The sequence below is a fragment of the Tympanuchus pallidicinctus genome, unplaced genomic scaffold (assembly GCF_026119805.1).
Source record: "Tympanuchus pallidicinctus isolate F22 unplaced genomic scaffold, pur_lepc_1.0 scaffold3, whole genome shotgun sequence".
Lineage (NCBI taxonomy): Eukaryota > Metazoa > Chordata > Aves > Galliformes > Phasianidae > Tympanuchus > Tympanuchus pallidicinctus.
This window is the reverse complement of record NW_026294747.1, coordinates 53,187,000-53,201,683: the sequence shown is the minus strand read 5'-3', so window position 1 is coordinate 53,201,683 and position 14,684 is coordinate 53,187,000. Positions and strand designations below refer to the sequence as shown.

General features: G+C 45.8%; 1 protein-coding gene across 2 annotated transcripts in view; it reads left to right on the top strand.

The window, feature by feature from the left end:
* PRKCH (protein kinase C eta) overlaps positions 1–14,684 on the top strand; it is a 131,450-nt gene that overhangs the window by 90,217 nt on the left and 26,549 nt on the right. The window lies entirely within an intron of this gene.

The following is a 14,684-nucleotide window of genomic DNA, read 5'->3' as shown; positions in this document are numbered from 1 at the left end:
ACAGCAAACTGTTCGAGGAGAGCAGTTGCAGACTATACTTAGTTATTGTTACATGAATTTTCCCAGGATCTCTCTTATCCTGTGTCTCACATATTTGCCTGTGATGTGAGAAGGAAGATTTTTTAGATGTCAGACTCTGCATGTACAAACAGTGCCTAGTGTACTGGAGATCCCTGACTTTGTCATGAATCAATGACAAAGGCATTAACCTAGGAGTCACGAGCCCTAACTTGGCTATTCTGCTACTTGTTCTTGCCCATGATCACATCTCTTCATATTTCTAAGCACACTTCGTGCAAGAGAAGGATCAGAGTATGTCCTTTCCTTGCAAAGCACTGCGAACGCAGCTGTATTCAAGGCTTGGTACTACTAAATGGTAATAGAAGGTCAAAGAAATAATTGGATAAAATGGCATTTTATAGTAACGTGTGGAGTGCTGACTCATTAAATTCTCAATTTAATGGAGAAATTAAATATTTAAAGAACCATTCAAAGGAGAGTTTGATTTTGTCAGGGCTTTAATCTGGCAGCCAGAATCTTTAAGGAGAATTGCTTATTGTAGTCTTCTGATGTTGATATTATTTTTGTAGGTACAGCATTGTCATTACTATGTGAGCACTTTCTAATCACTGTTGTGTTGTTTATCTCAAAAGAAAGTGAATGAGAGCTGCCTGATTTACAGCTGTGGCAGTGCTTTCTAACCCACGATATTAAAAGTAAGGAAAATCAGAGCACTGAACTGCTGCGGTGGCAGAAATGATAATAAGCAATTACATGGCATGGGAGGTCTATGGAAGAGCAGGGAATTAAACCCAGGGTCTCTTATGTTGCAGGCTAAGGCCTTAATAGCCTCAATAATTGGATTATCTCCTCACTGAAAATTCTGGCCTATAACCTTGAGCAGAACAAGTGAAAATTCACTTAGCTCTTGAGTGGTACAAAGCTCTGCAACTAAAATCAAATTCCCCTGCCAGGAAGATGCGATTAGGTGTAGGTACTAAGAGGTTCTCTACAAATGTGTGTGTGTAGGTTTAGAAAGCACTTGATCAGCCTGCTTTCTTGAAGAGCTTCATTATAAACAAGGATAATAGGTTTTAGGACCTGTTTCGTGGATGCAGTTGTTTCGTTTTGCTTTCATTTACCATAATTGTGTGTCACCAATTTCCCCTCATCAGAAACCACCTGATTTCTGAAGATTGCACACTGTTCATCTTTGCAGTTTCCTGATAATGACCAAGATATGTTCTTAGGCCCTCATTTAGAGATGTGGGTGTTACTGGTGTGTTTTTGAGCACCAGTACCAAGGAAAACAAAAACAGCCTCAGTGCCCTGAGACCATGCTTAGAATTCAAATCAGAAAGATTTGGGCTCTAAAAGAAGTTTTCTTTATCTATTTATCTGTAATGGTTTGGGTTTTTTTTTTTGTCCTTGATACTGTCATTGAAGTGCTGGAAGCAGGGTAGAGCTAAACGTGTACAGGAGCAGGATTTGGATGGAATCAGTACTCCCAGAGCAGGGAACTGGGAAATCCCAAACCCCATATGTGTACAGTACCTTGCATGACTGGAGTGAGTCACTGGGAAATTTAGGGAGTAACGGATTCAAATCAGGCAGAGTGAACATGAACTGAGGTCTTCTGCTTCTTGGTCAAGCAAGTCCAATTGGGCATGGATTTGCTTGTGGGCAGGAAGGATCTGCAGAAAAAGAAAATTGCTGCTGAATGGATTTAGACCACTTTACCTCAGTCTGAATAGAAGTTTTGCTTTGATTACAATCCTTTCTTGCCCTCTCCCTCAAAAATTCTATTTTTCCGTATCTCTCCCCATAGCAGAAATGTATGCCAGAGGAGCACTGGCCCTACTGCTACGCGATCTGTGCCTGTAAAAGAAACTCTTTCACATACTCTGCTATCAGTGAAGTAATCACCAGTGTTTGATGACGAAGAGGCTGTGAAAGAGAAACTTTGTGAGCAGGCAGGGAGCAGAGACTGCTGGACCGTGTCTTTTACGGTGAAAGTGCAGCTGGGATTTGCTTTCTTACAGCACATTGACGTTTTGAATTTGTGAATTGTTATTAGCAAGAAGTGCTGGAGCAAAGAAAGTGGCTTTCCAGGCAGCTGGAGGCTTGGGGATTAAGCTGAGTGAATTGCAAAATGAAATACAACCCTCTTGTTTCCCATAAGCAGAGTGATATTTTGGCTGCGTGTTTCACTTGCTTCACGTATGACTTTTTCAAATGCAGTGCAGTCACGCTGTGTTTATAACAGGCAGGCTTGTTTGGGTGGGGGAAGGAAGGGACCTTCCAGTGAGAACTGGAGCCCAAAAGTGGGTAATGGGAAGTAAATTCACAGGGAAAGTTGCAGGGATTTTCTTTGGTGTCAGATGAGGAGAGGAGGACAAAGTCTATTGAGTTACTCCGCGGACAAATCCTCTGAGATAGCAGTGACTGGCCAAAAGGTTTGGAAATTTGGATGAGGATTTGCGACTTGGTGTTTTTGCTCTCCAATCCAAGTGACAGCACAGGTTAGAAAGCAGTATCTCCCTGGGGAAGTGTTAACAGTGCTCTGCCTTTTGCACCCTGAGTTTCTGAACCTGTCGTAGCTGGGTTCAGTGAAGCTGAGGTTGTCTCTTAGCATTTGTGTACTAACCTCCAGTCATAATGTCAGCTCTCAAGTGCTTCTGGTCTAGCTGAAATATTGCTTCTTAAAGTGAGGCTCTGGCACGTGGCTGGGGGACTTGTTCTTGGGGACCCAAGTCAGACTGATGCTTGTTTGCCCTCCAGCTGGTGCTTTGGAGAAAGCACCACCAGAGTTAAGCAAAAAGAGTGATTCCCCTGAGTGATTTTCTTGTGAAAAATAAACATCAGGCAAGAGAAGAGGAAGATGCAGAGGCTGTGGTTTTGGTAGTCTGGCTCAGGTAGCACTGATGCAGGAGGATTAGCACGATGAGCATTACTGTAAGGATTGGGAGAGATGGAAGGATTAGTGACTTCAGTTGAGGAAGCAACCCTGATCCATGTCTCAGGGAAGACATGACACCAGCAATACAGTGAAAAGGATGCAAAAGCAAAACTGAAGTTCATCTGTTTTTCTAGAGAATAATAGCCTGGAAGTGATGCTGAGTCAAAAGGGAAGTGCTCTGGTTTAGTGCAGTCTCTGCTGCTTTGGGCCATTGGGTTCAGTTCCCCCCTCTGGCTCTTGTGGCATTCTGTGAACTCTGACACTACTGAGGTGTGAACACCCACCCCACGCTCCATTAGGCTTTGCTCTAGCTTCAAATTCCGTTTCTGTTGCTAAGTTAACATCAAGGGGCTGTACCATCTGTGAATTAGTGCTTCAAGCTCAGATCTGGAGATAATGATGCTCTGTGGGTCAGCTGAAGCCAGGTCCAGCTCTGAGCCGAACTGTTATGGATACATTTTTGGTTTTTGGAGCGCAAGGGACTTGGGATTTTGTGCCTGGATTTCATCAGCAGCCAGGAGCGAGATTGTGTGGGAGCAGCAGGAGGGGAAGTGGTTGAATGTTAGGAAACATTTCTTCTCAGCAAGAGTGGTGGTGCAGTGGCACGGCTGCCCAGGGAATGGTGGGGTCACCCTCCCAGGAGGTGTTCCAGAACCACGGAGATGTGGCACTGAGGGATGTGAGCAGAGGGCATGGTGGGGTTGGGCTGGGTCGGACTTGGAGGATGTCTTTTCCAACCCTGATGATTCTGTGATTCTATGATTGCGCCACACTTTAAATCCAACCCCATGGCTTCCAGACAGCCTTGAAGCCTGATCTAAAAGGAAAAGCCTCTTGTCCCATTTCTGTGAGCCCATGACAGACCAAAGACAAGAAACTCAATGATTTCTGTGAGTTCCTTAGCTCTTTTAGCTTGCTTGTGCAGCTAGTACTTAGAGCAGTATTCCATGCCACGAGCTCATTGGCAGTGTAACTCAGCCCTCTCTCCTAGGAGGCAGCACACACAGCTTTCTCTGGAGAGCAAAAAAGCCGCTCAGGAATGTTGCAGTGCAGATGGCACCAAGTCACTTAATTTTCAGTGGGAAAGAAGTATTGGGGCCCTTTCTCAACCACTCGGCCAACGTTCAGCTTGCTAGTTAAAAAAGCCGCTCAAAACTTCCTGTAGGAGTTTGTTATTCCTTTGGTGCCCAGAGAAGTGAATACAAGGCTGCCTTCGGTCCCACTGTCACTTAATGTCAGAGCAGGCAGGGCCACAGGAGAATTTCCCACAATGTAGTGCTGGTGGCAAGTGTGCAGTCGTTTGTGTGTGGCTCCAGAGGCAAGTTCTCTCCAGCTGGGGAGGGTGAAGCATGCATATTGCTGGAAATGGGGCCAAATTCTGCCTTAAAACAAGAGGTCGACTTAGGGAGCATGGGTAGTCAATTGTAGAAGTGCTTTGTGATGGTTGGGGTTTTTTTTTATATTCATATATAGAAAGATGTTAAATAACAGTAGAAAAAGTGTGGGTACATTACAGTTTTATTCTTCCCTAAATCTGCAAGTAGCGCAGGGCAAGGAAAAACTAAATGTTCTGTATTCACTTTCCCTTCTTCCAATGAAAATGAGCAATGTTTGTCTTTGTTTCAGTACAGTTGTAAGTGGTGACTCCGAATGAGATATAAATGTTATTTACTATTATTTTTGTGTAAGAGTTAAATCCACCAGTCCGTGGAGAGTGCAGATTGAGGATAATGATCTCCCGCTGTTGTAAAGTAATTCTTAGGAGCTTCAGTTAACCCACATGCCCAGAGCACAGGGCAGGTCAGTCTGGCTGAAGGCAGGATAACTGCTCCAGCAGAGCCCTTGGAGAGCTGGGCTGTGCTACAATAGCTTACTGTAACAGGCTGAGAGGAAAGACTGGGGAGAAGGAAAACAAATACCCCCAGGGCACTCCACACGAGCACGGCAGCAGAAAGCAAAGTGAGGACTGAGCTGAGGTACAGGAGGAGTGAACTGCATGGTGAGGAGATAACATTATGAGCACCCAAAGTCTTGGTGAGCGTCCCTTTTGTGTGTGCTTTAGCTTGTTTTCAGGAAGGTTTTCTGGTTGGTGAGCACTTGCTTAACCAGACTGGCCCCAAGCCTGTAAGTAACTTGAAAATGTCATTAATGTGGAGAGAAGGGAGAGGCCAGGGTTCTTGCAGCAGGAAGTCTTAGAGGCAGATTTTAACATAATCTAAGCAAACAGCCTGCAGTGACAGAAGAGTGGAAAGAAAGAGCTGGTTTTTAGACATCTGAGTGAAGAGATGTGCATGCTCCAAGCTGCCTGCTCTCCACAGCTGCTCCCTGAACATCAATACAGAGGATGAGGTCTTCTGAACTGTTCTTAGGAGATGGTCCTTCACTTCATTCGCTGTGCTTGCTTGCAGTCCAGCACACTTGGATGCTGGGAAGTCAGAACTAGTAGGAGCTGTCATCAGCTCAGACATCACGGTAGATGCCTGAATCCTCCCTGCATGCTGCAGTAAACGATGCATGACTCAGAGCACCTTTACTGTAGCTGGCCTGGCACATCCAAGCACCATACATATGTGCTTCCCACTGCCTTTCTGCCTCACCTTTTCCCTCAGCCCTGGGCAGTCAGTTTGGCTCCTCTTTGCACTTGCATCCTGCAGATCTGAGCTGGGCTCTTTCAAGCAGACAGAAAAATGCACATAATCTGTTCCACATGCAGTGCTGGAATAGTCAGAATGAACCTGGTTTTGAATGAACCAGATGCTGGGAGTGTTTTTTAAACAAAGATTAAAAGGAAAAGGAACAACACAGTGGTGGACCCACTGAAATCAAAGAGGGAGTGAGATGGGCTCACTGCTTTATCCTCAGAGCCAAGGAGACGGCTAACAGAGGCAGATATTAAAAATGCCTTCAAATATTCCAATAAATTATTCTCCTTGGCATCCCTTCAGAGCTGGCCGGCTCCATAAATCCCTTTCACAGTTTGATTAAGCTTTGGCTGTCACACTCGGGCAGATATTTGAATCTCTCTGAAACTCTATGCCGGATCTGTGTAAACATTTTTTCTTTGTTTTGTTTTCTAAAATGCTTTCATCTTGCATTTCCTGGTTGGCTCTGGAGCCTCTGCAGGAAAAGCAGGACCCTGGAGCCGGTTGTTTCCCAAGCAAGAAGGAATTCTGCAGCTTTAAACGGCCTCTTGTCTGAACCATTTATGCAATAAACATGCGGTGTGGTTAAGTGACAGAGCCGAGTCTTACATCTTTTGCCTGAGCTGGCATCTCCATTACTATAATGTCCTGTCCCTTTGCCATGTAATTCTTAAAAAGCAATCAGCATTCCCCAGTGATCTTAATCTCTTCTGTTGATTGATCACACTCCTTTCCGATGTGTTCCTCTTCCCTGCAGTAATAGCCTCATGCTTCTGAATAATTCACTGTGAAGGAAAGCTAATGCCATCCTCGTATAGCCTGCCAATGCCAAATTCATCTTGAAGTTGTCATCAGATCTTTTACCTTTCCTTTCTCAATAGGCTGAAATTGGCTTCTTATTTAAGCCCACAGCATGCAGGCTCTGATTTGCTCCACAACAAAAGCTCCTAACCCTGCCTATTGTTGTGGCAATTATGATTCATCCTTCTCTTTCCTGCCAGAGATTTAGAAAGAAAAAAAAAAAGTGAAGCGCATTCATTGTGCCAACTTTCCACTTTTTCTTTTTTTCTGCTTGCTCTCGGTGCATAGGAAGAGGCAATTTCTGTGGCCAAGCCTAAAAGTTGTGGCCTGGGCTGACTGCTCAGCTCTGCCACAGATAAACACAGTGATTATAGACCCTCAAGAGTGTTTTGGTGGAGTTCATTATAAGGTAATCTTGGGGAAGGGACGAGAGCTCCCTTGAGAACCCGGCTGCCACCTGGACATGGGAATAACCACTTCCTTGCGGCTGGGGCCATCTCTGCCCATGGAGAGCCAGTGCATCCAACTGGGGGGTCTCAGCGCTCCCCTCGGGGCTGTAAATCTCCAATTGTCCCAGTTGTTCAGGGCTGTAGGTCTTTCTGTCCACTCGTCCTCCCAGCGTTGACCTTTCTGACCCACTGTGTCTTTTCAGGAACTTTGAAATTAGAAGAATTGAAATATAACCACCATGAAAGTGCTCCTTTGAAGTATTTTCCTGTAATTTTTTTTTTTCTTTCTTCCTAATTGGCATTTACAGGTTTGTCTAGGGCACTTCAGTCCCCTTTGTACTTGACCCTATGTAAATAGGCCACCCAGAGTTGTGTAATAAATTCCCGGCTCCTCTTGACAAGACTATCAGAAAAGGATTAATTGTTTTCCCGTGGAACCCTAGGGAGATCTTAGAGCTGGTTAAAAGGAGAGTGGGATCGTGCCCCTGTCCGTTAATGAGCGCGCTGCTCATTCCCTCTGCACGTTTGTGTTACCCTGATTGATGTATTGATTTAGTCATTGACCTGCGTATCCCCATGGTGTATCCATAATCCAACTGGGGCACTTTAACAACAGCAGCTTGATATCGAAGCTCCAAGCAGCCCATGCGGCGGGTGACCCGTGTGGGAGCTGGGCTGTGGGAGCTGGGCTGTGCCCATTCGTTCTCAAAACACAGGTTGATAGAGTGACATCTTGACTCAAACTTGTGTTAAATAATCCGATGACTAAAGTTAATTTCTCTGTATTATTTATTAGGTGAGTACCAAAGTCAGGAGTGTCTAAAATCACTAGCTATCATCAGAGCCCAGTATAAAGCTCCTGCGTCTAATGTTTGTGGCCTTTTCATTCTGCGTTAGTGTGGATGAGTTAAATAGGGTGGGAGGAGGCAGGGAGGCAGATTTCAACACAGCAACAAAGTGTGTAACTATTCAAGCATGATTATTTTTGGCCCTAGTCTCACTTAATGATAGTGAGCAAAGTTGAACCTCCAGGAAATGTGGAGCCAGGTGCGTCCGTCCCATATGTGAGGTGCTCTGTCTGCCTTAGTTCATTTAGGAGCAAGGCTGACAATTGATTTTTACCTCCCTTCCCATTCCTTTTTTATCTGGAGAGGGAAATAACTGAGACTTCTCATTCTGTCTTTATCTCTTCCTTCACTTCCCCTTGAAAATGCTCTCAGGGCAGTCTTGTGCTGCAGCCTGGCACTGTGCTCACCAGACCTGTTTAGCACTGGAGGATTTCACCTGCTCACAGTTCTGTCACCAGGACCCCGGGATGGGGTCATGGTGCCACATGCACATGTATCCCAGCTTGCAGTGGATTGCAGTGGTGCAAGTCATGGCTTTTAGCAATCGATCCTGCTGTGTGCGGGGGGGGGAAGCTGAAATGTTACATGGCCATTAGTGGCTGCTGTCGGAGCAAATCCTCGGTGTAAAATTGAGGCAGCACTCAAGAGTGGTCAGTGGGACCAGACTGTGGTATGACAGCAATGGAGGGCGGTAGGAGCCTTGCCCAAGAGAGCAAAGTGCAAAGCTGGCTCAAAAGAGCAGCATTTCATTTAAGAATAAAAGAAGAAATAAAAAAGTCTCCCTGCTATACTAAAGCCTTTTGACTTCCAGTCGTTAAAAATAAGACAGACTTTGACAACTGGAGGCATAGAGCCATCTTTCTTCTCTTTGTTAGAGGTGGATGAGGGGTAGTGAAACCTCAGACTGCAGGCCTGTTTGCCTTACATAATGGACAACCAAACTGTTTTCAGCAACTGCAGCCTTCCGTCAGGAGATTCATGGAGAGAAGCCTTAATTAGAGTAATTGCTCTATTTATGTAACGATTCCCTTTTGTCTGAGATCAAATGGATCTTTGAGAAATCTTATTTCCTTTCGAGTTAATTTCTGCCCTGTTAGTTCAGCATATGAGTCCTAATGAACACGAGCATGTTCAGTATCTCGCAATCTCCCCGCTGTCCCTCATTACTAGAGGGGAGACTGTGGGGCCTTAACCTTCTCTGCTGCTGGTCTGCACTTGGATAGCAACACGAGGAGCACCAGCAGGCAGGAAGAGTTAATGTCACGAACTGGCAAATCTCTCTCGCTTCTAACAGCTCGGGATTGATGATTGCATATGCACAATCCTGAAGAAATCAACTAAAAATCTACTTTTACACAGGTGGATAGTGATAGGATGAGGAGTGGTGGTTTTGAACCAAAAGAGGGGAGTTTTAGGGGAAGTTTTTCAGTCTGAGGGCAGTGAGGCACTGGCACTGCTGCCCAGAGCTGTGGGTGCCCCATCCCTGGAGGGGCCCAAGGCCACGGATGAGGCCCTGGGCTGCTGCCTGATGTAGTAGTTGGCAACCCTGCCTGCATCAGGGGATTGGAACTAGATGATCTTCATGATCCCTTCCAACCCAAGCCTTTCTGTGGTTCTGCGATTCTGTAGTTCTGTAAAGAAGATTTTGAGGCAAATGGAAGCAGTTGTGGTGAGGAGGTGGGACTGAAGATCTGCTCTCATACCCATGGCAGGCTGCCCTGGGCTCAGCAAAGCAAAGCAGGAGTTCCTCTGGTTCTGTCCTGCCAGTCTGCAAGATGGGGAATATTGTGGGCTTGCATTTAACAGATGTGTTGCTTGGGGGCAGTGCTTTCTCTTTCAAGGTGAATGCACTCTGCCAAGTGCAACAGAGTGCTGGGGGGAGCTGGCACATCCAAGATGTTCTTCAACACAAGAAATAACAATGGACTCCTCTTCCAGATGGCTGACAGTGTGAAAGGAATGATTGTATTCCTGGAGCGTTTCTTCCGTGGAGGAGTCTGGGTTTGTTGCTGCTTTCCTAGAACATGATGGAACTTCATGGAATCTATTCACCGTAACATTACTCACAGCATGAATTATCCTGATGCAAATAGCACTCAAATGAATTACCCAGAAACCTATCAGAATGTCACTATTGAGAGGGGGAACCTGTAAACTAGGAAATGAGCACCTACAAACATCTGCCTTGTACAGGCATCCCCTCACAGACCTCCAACCATTGCACTCATTTACACACGCTGCTGCCTCTTGAGACGGGAGCTGCAGCACAGCACGTGGGCAGTGCTGGTGAAGCACAGTACAGCCCTGTCCTGCAGCTGGGGGACTGCAACCCTTCCCAGCATGGTCCCAGCAATGTGGGGCCCTGTGCCCCGCCGCACTCCCTCACCTGCCATGGGCTGAGCTCCCAGGGCTGACGCAGATTTTTCCCACTGCTTGGCGCTGCTGCTTCTGCATTTTTTCCTTGTAACTTCACACACAGGGGCTGATCTCCACCTCTTCACTTCTTGTCGTGACTTGCTGCGTTTTCTTTCAGTAAATGTTTTTCAAATGGCTTCATGAAGTCATGTTTTTGGCTCTTTCCTGCTGCTGGATTTGGCTGCGCTGTTACTGAAAGGTTGGCTGAGGTCAGTGAGAGCCCTGCTCCAGTCTGCCCTTAGGGACCCAGCCCAGGGGTGCTCTTTGCACTGCCCGTGGCTGGATGTGATCATAGCCAAGGCCTGGTGGCCAAGTTCAAGTTGGTTGACCTACTATTGATTTTGCTGGGAGGCCTTCTGATCTTCGGTGATGACGTGTTTCTTTTTGCTAAGGAACGTTGCTAGTTTGCTTTGTTGGTGTTGCTGTTGGACTTTTCTGTGTTTCTTCATTGGGCTTAGCATACCAGAGGGTGACATTCATTATGGATTTTGGGTAATCATGCAAAATTAGAGATAATAAACACTGGGAGATTACATTTTGCCATGGAAAACTTTCTGCAGAACATCTTTCACCACCTGCAAAAACACTGGAGAATTGTACTTGGAAGGAAACTTAGGACTACCCAACCTGAGCCTAGCTGTAAAGCAGGAGACTGACCCTGGCCTTCCTGTGGATGCCAGGAGCAGCCAACACTCTGTAAGGCTTTTTCCAGCCCCAGAGCCTGACTGTTTCTGAATGCAGTAAAGGTGATCTGCACTTCCAAAAAGCTTTCCCCTGCACAGCCTGCCCTTGTGTAGAGGGCAGCATCTGTGCTCTGAGCACCCAGCACTACCTGTCATTCTGCTGATTGCTTCAAAGGTGCTGCTTATATGGTCAGAGCTGTGGGTACAGGCTCCAGGTACTTATTTCAGAGATGAAAGCTGAGCTTGTCATTAAGCTCCTCAGAAACCCCTAGTTCTTTGTTTGCTGTGCTCTAAATGCCATCAGATACCAGAACCATTTTGAGACAGGCCTTCAGATACTGCCCTATTGCAGCAGAGAAATGTCAGTGCTGCCTCAGGTACAGAGAGAGAAGAGTTTGTGGACTTTAAGCCTTGGGAGGTCATTATATTCTTCTTTCTTTCTGACCTCCCGTATAATGCAAAGTGCATCATCCAGTTTTTTGTCAGTGCAGTAATTTCTGGTGAATTCAGGTAGGCTTTGAGTGTGTTAGCTGTATGTTCTTGTGGAAACTGACTTCAATAATGCCATCTATTGACTTATATCTCTTATACAATACAGCAGGTACAAAAGCAGTGTTCTTTCTGTTGGAATCATGGTTTGCACATCTGATTTTCAGCTTGATTGTCTGGTAAGGACTGGAGTCGCTTCCCGGATAAGACAGCCCAACCTTCACCAGGTTGCTGAGGCAGGCCTGCTGCTTCCAAAATTCGCCAGGACATTTCATGCAAGGGAAGAGCAGCAATGGCTGTTCTCTGTTTTTTGTCACAGCAGCTGGATGTGGACATATATGCACATTCACAGGCTGAGTGATCTGACAGGGAGCTGTGGCTGCCTGGAGACAGGAGTGCGTTTCACGTCCTGACTTGTGGAGGCAACATTCGCAGTGCCAGTTCCCATGCACAGATGCAGTCAAGAGGTCTCAGCACAGTGTACAGTACATTTATCAGGGTTGGAGGTTAACAGTAAGAGGTCATCCTTTGAAATCATATCCCACCCTTTTGTTGAAGCAGATTGTTAGAGGTTGACTCCCATGAAAGAGAAGCCTCTTCGTGCTGCATTGATACTCATTATAGAGTGCATGATATACGTACACTCCATTAGCTCACTTCAGAGGGTTGCATTATCTGAGAGAGAAGCTATTGGGAGTTTAAAAAACCTTGCCAAAATCTTTTGGGTGCTGGTGGGTCACTCTAGCACCTTGCTTTTACAGATGAAGAGAGGCAGCAGCACTGAGCATGTGCCTGGTGGCTAGGGATTGTGCTGCTTGATTGTGTATCCCATCCATCAGCTTACTGCTTTTGTGGTGAGGATTAATTCAGAGAGTTTCTGCAGCAGCTCAGCATCACTCTCAGCAGCCAGTGAGGAGAACGTGTTCCAGCAGTGGGTGAGTTTGAAGTGTTCACTCACCTCCTGCCTTCTCTGTGCAGCAGACATGAGCAGATGGAGCCTAGAGTTGCCTGACGCTTGGTGTCAGCTGAGGTTTCTCAATACACGGGTTGAACACACAAACTAGAGCTAGCTGGTCAGCTCTAAACAGTCTTTGTTTTGACTCTTGTTTTTGTTTTTTTTCAGAGCCCAAAACAGCCCACCTCAAGGAATGGCACTTGGCTAATCCTTATCCTAACAAAAGGGGTGTTTTAAGCAGTAAGGAATGCATTTACATTGGCTCTCTGCTTGTTGCATCGGATGCCTTTGCTTGGTGCAATTTTGGCATCATTTTGAACAAAGCAAGCAAATAGGAATGTAAACACACTTTCATATCCCAGGGCCCTGAACTGGTCTGGGAATGAGCAGTCTGGTTTAGGTTTTGGTCTCTTACAGTTGAGCACGAATGGGAACCTGAGAAAAATATGTTAACTTTCCAGAGATGAAGTCTTACATGATTTTTCCTTACACACGGTTAGCAAAAGCTTCCTGGCACAATGGTGCCAGTGGTAGGTCAGGAGCCAGGGGATATGGGCCTTATTCCCAACTCTCTGTCTCCTCTTTGACTCTTCTTTTGGACTCTTTCAGTCATTACCACTCCCAGAACCAGCAAGCTCTGATCTTGTTTGAGCTTTCTAGATGTTCCAGCAATGCAAATCAGAGCTAGTGAGGTGCAGATATCCATCTGTGGGGACAAAGATCTGGGCAGGGAATTTCTAGAGAAATATGGGCTTATCAGGAGATTTCTGGCATATTTTGCAAACCAGAGAAATTTAGTTAAAGACTTGAAAAGGCTTGTTTGAACCAAGTCTCTTGAGACATTTTGGTTGGACCTATTTCTGGTTTGGAAACCAAAATATTGTCTGGAGATCAGAATTACACAGAAATTTTGGGCCAGAGTCCCGTGGGAAGCAAATTGTGTTTGGTTTCTGTTGGTAGGAAGGGACAAAAATGTGTTGAAAGGGTCAGGGAAAAATAGAAGTTGTATTGTTCCTTTGGCTTGGCCTTGAAAAAACTGCATGAGTGAAGAATCCAAGGACAGCATGTGGACACCCCAGCTGGGGAGAGCCATGCTGGTTTGCTCCTGTCCTGGTGATGGCTCTTACAACCTAGATGCTCTCAGCAGTGTTTGTATTGATGGTTTGGGGTGGGATGGTGGAAAACAGCTCTGCCATAGGAAATGCAGTGGCAGTACCTGTCCTGAGAGGTGTCAGGATGGGGAGAGGTCACATTGGAGCTGGGATTTTGTGCCAACTTATCAGATTCTGGGGTCCTGTGAGGTCTCTGAGCTGCAGATACCCCTCATCTTTGGCTCTGAAGGCCCCCTCAGACAGAGCCCTGGGGAGTACTCCGGCAGTCTTCTTTCTTCTCTCTGTCATCTCTGTAGGCATGGAATGACCAGACTTTTCATCCTCTCGACCTAGCAGAGTTTGTCCCTGCTGAAAAGCTCCTGCAGTCAGAAACAAGTTGGCTTCTTGCTGCATCTCCCCTTCTTTTCATTTCCTCACAGCCCAGATGCAGCAGACTTGGTCATTCCCGAAACAGTGACCGATTGTCTGGTTTGGCTGGTTCAGCTATTTGCTAAACATAATGCTCTTTCATCTTCGAGGAAATCGTCTGGACACCTCCACCAGAGTGGGGCTTGCTTTATGTTGCTGTTTCAATAGGCAAATAAAAGCAGCTATTTTCCCAGCTTAAACATAACCTGGTTTCTCCTATGAATTAGAAGTACTTGAGGGGAAGGAAAAGATTGTGTGTAACTGAGTTTTTAAGAACTATAATCCTAAGTTAACAAGCACACTAGCTCTTTTCCTGCCTTGGGCAAGGATTCTTCTCCTCCCCCAATATTTCCCTTCCCCTTAAGAAATATCTGAAGCACTCACACTTCATCATTCTTGTTGGGACCTAACGAAGGCAGCCATCAATGCCCTCTCACACTGTGTGCACGGTCTATGGCTTTCCTTTTGCTCCTTGGGCAAATCAGGGCGCTTTGGCTGAAGTTTCAGATTTCTTTTTGCTAGTAGTAAAGTGTATTACAAAAGGAAGCCCTCTTCTGGAGTTTCACCATTGAGAGGAGGAGACAGTCACCTGTAAGTATTCATCTGCTTAAAGTTTTGGGAACTCTGAAAGCCAGTGCCTCTGTTTTTTTCTGTTTCCTAAGATGACAGGAAGGAAAGCGTAGGCTTCTGGCTGCACTTCAGCGGGCTGAGGCTTAGGAAAAAGACACAGCTCAGGACAGGCTCTCATCCAAAGCCTGGCTGGTGGGTGAACAGCATTGAGTGAGAGCTTGTATTCCTCAGAAATTAATACAGAAATAAATAACACCCCAGACACTGTGTAACATCTACAACGTTACAAGTGATGCACTTCAACTTTCTTTTCTTGTTGTGGTTACCAAGGTTTTGACTGAAATAATAAGAGA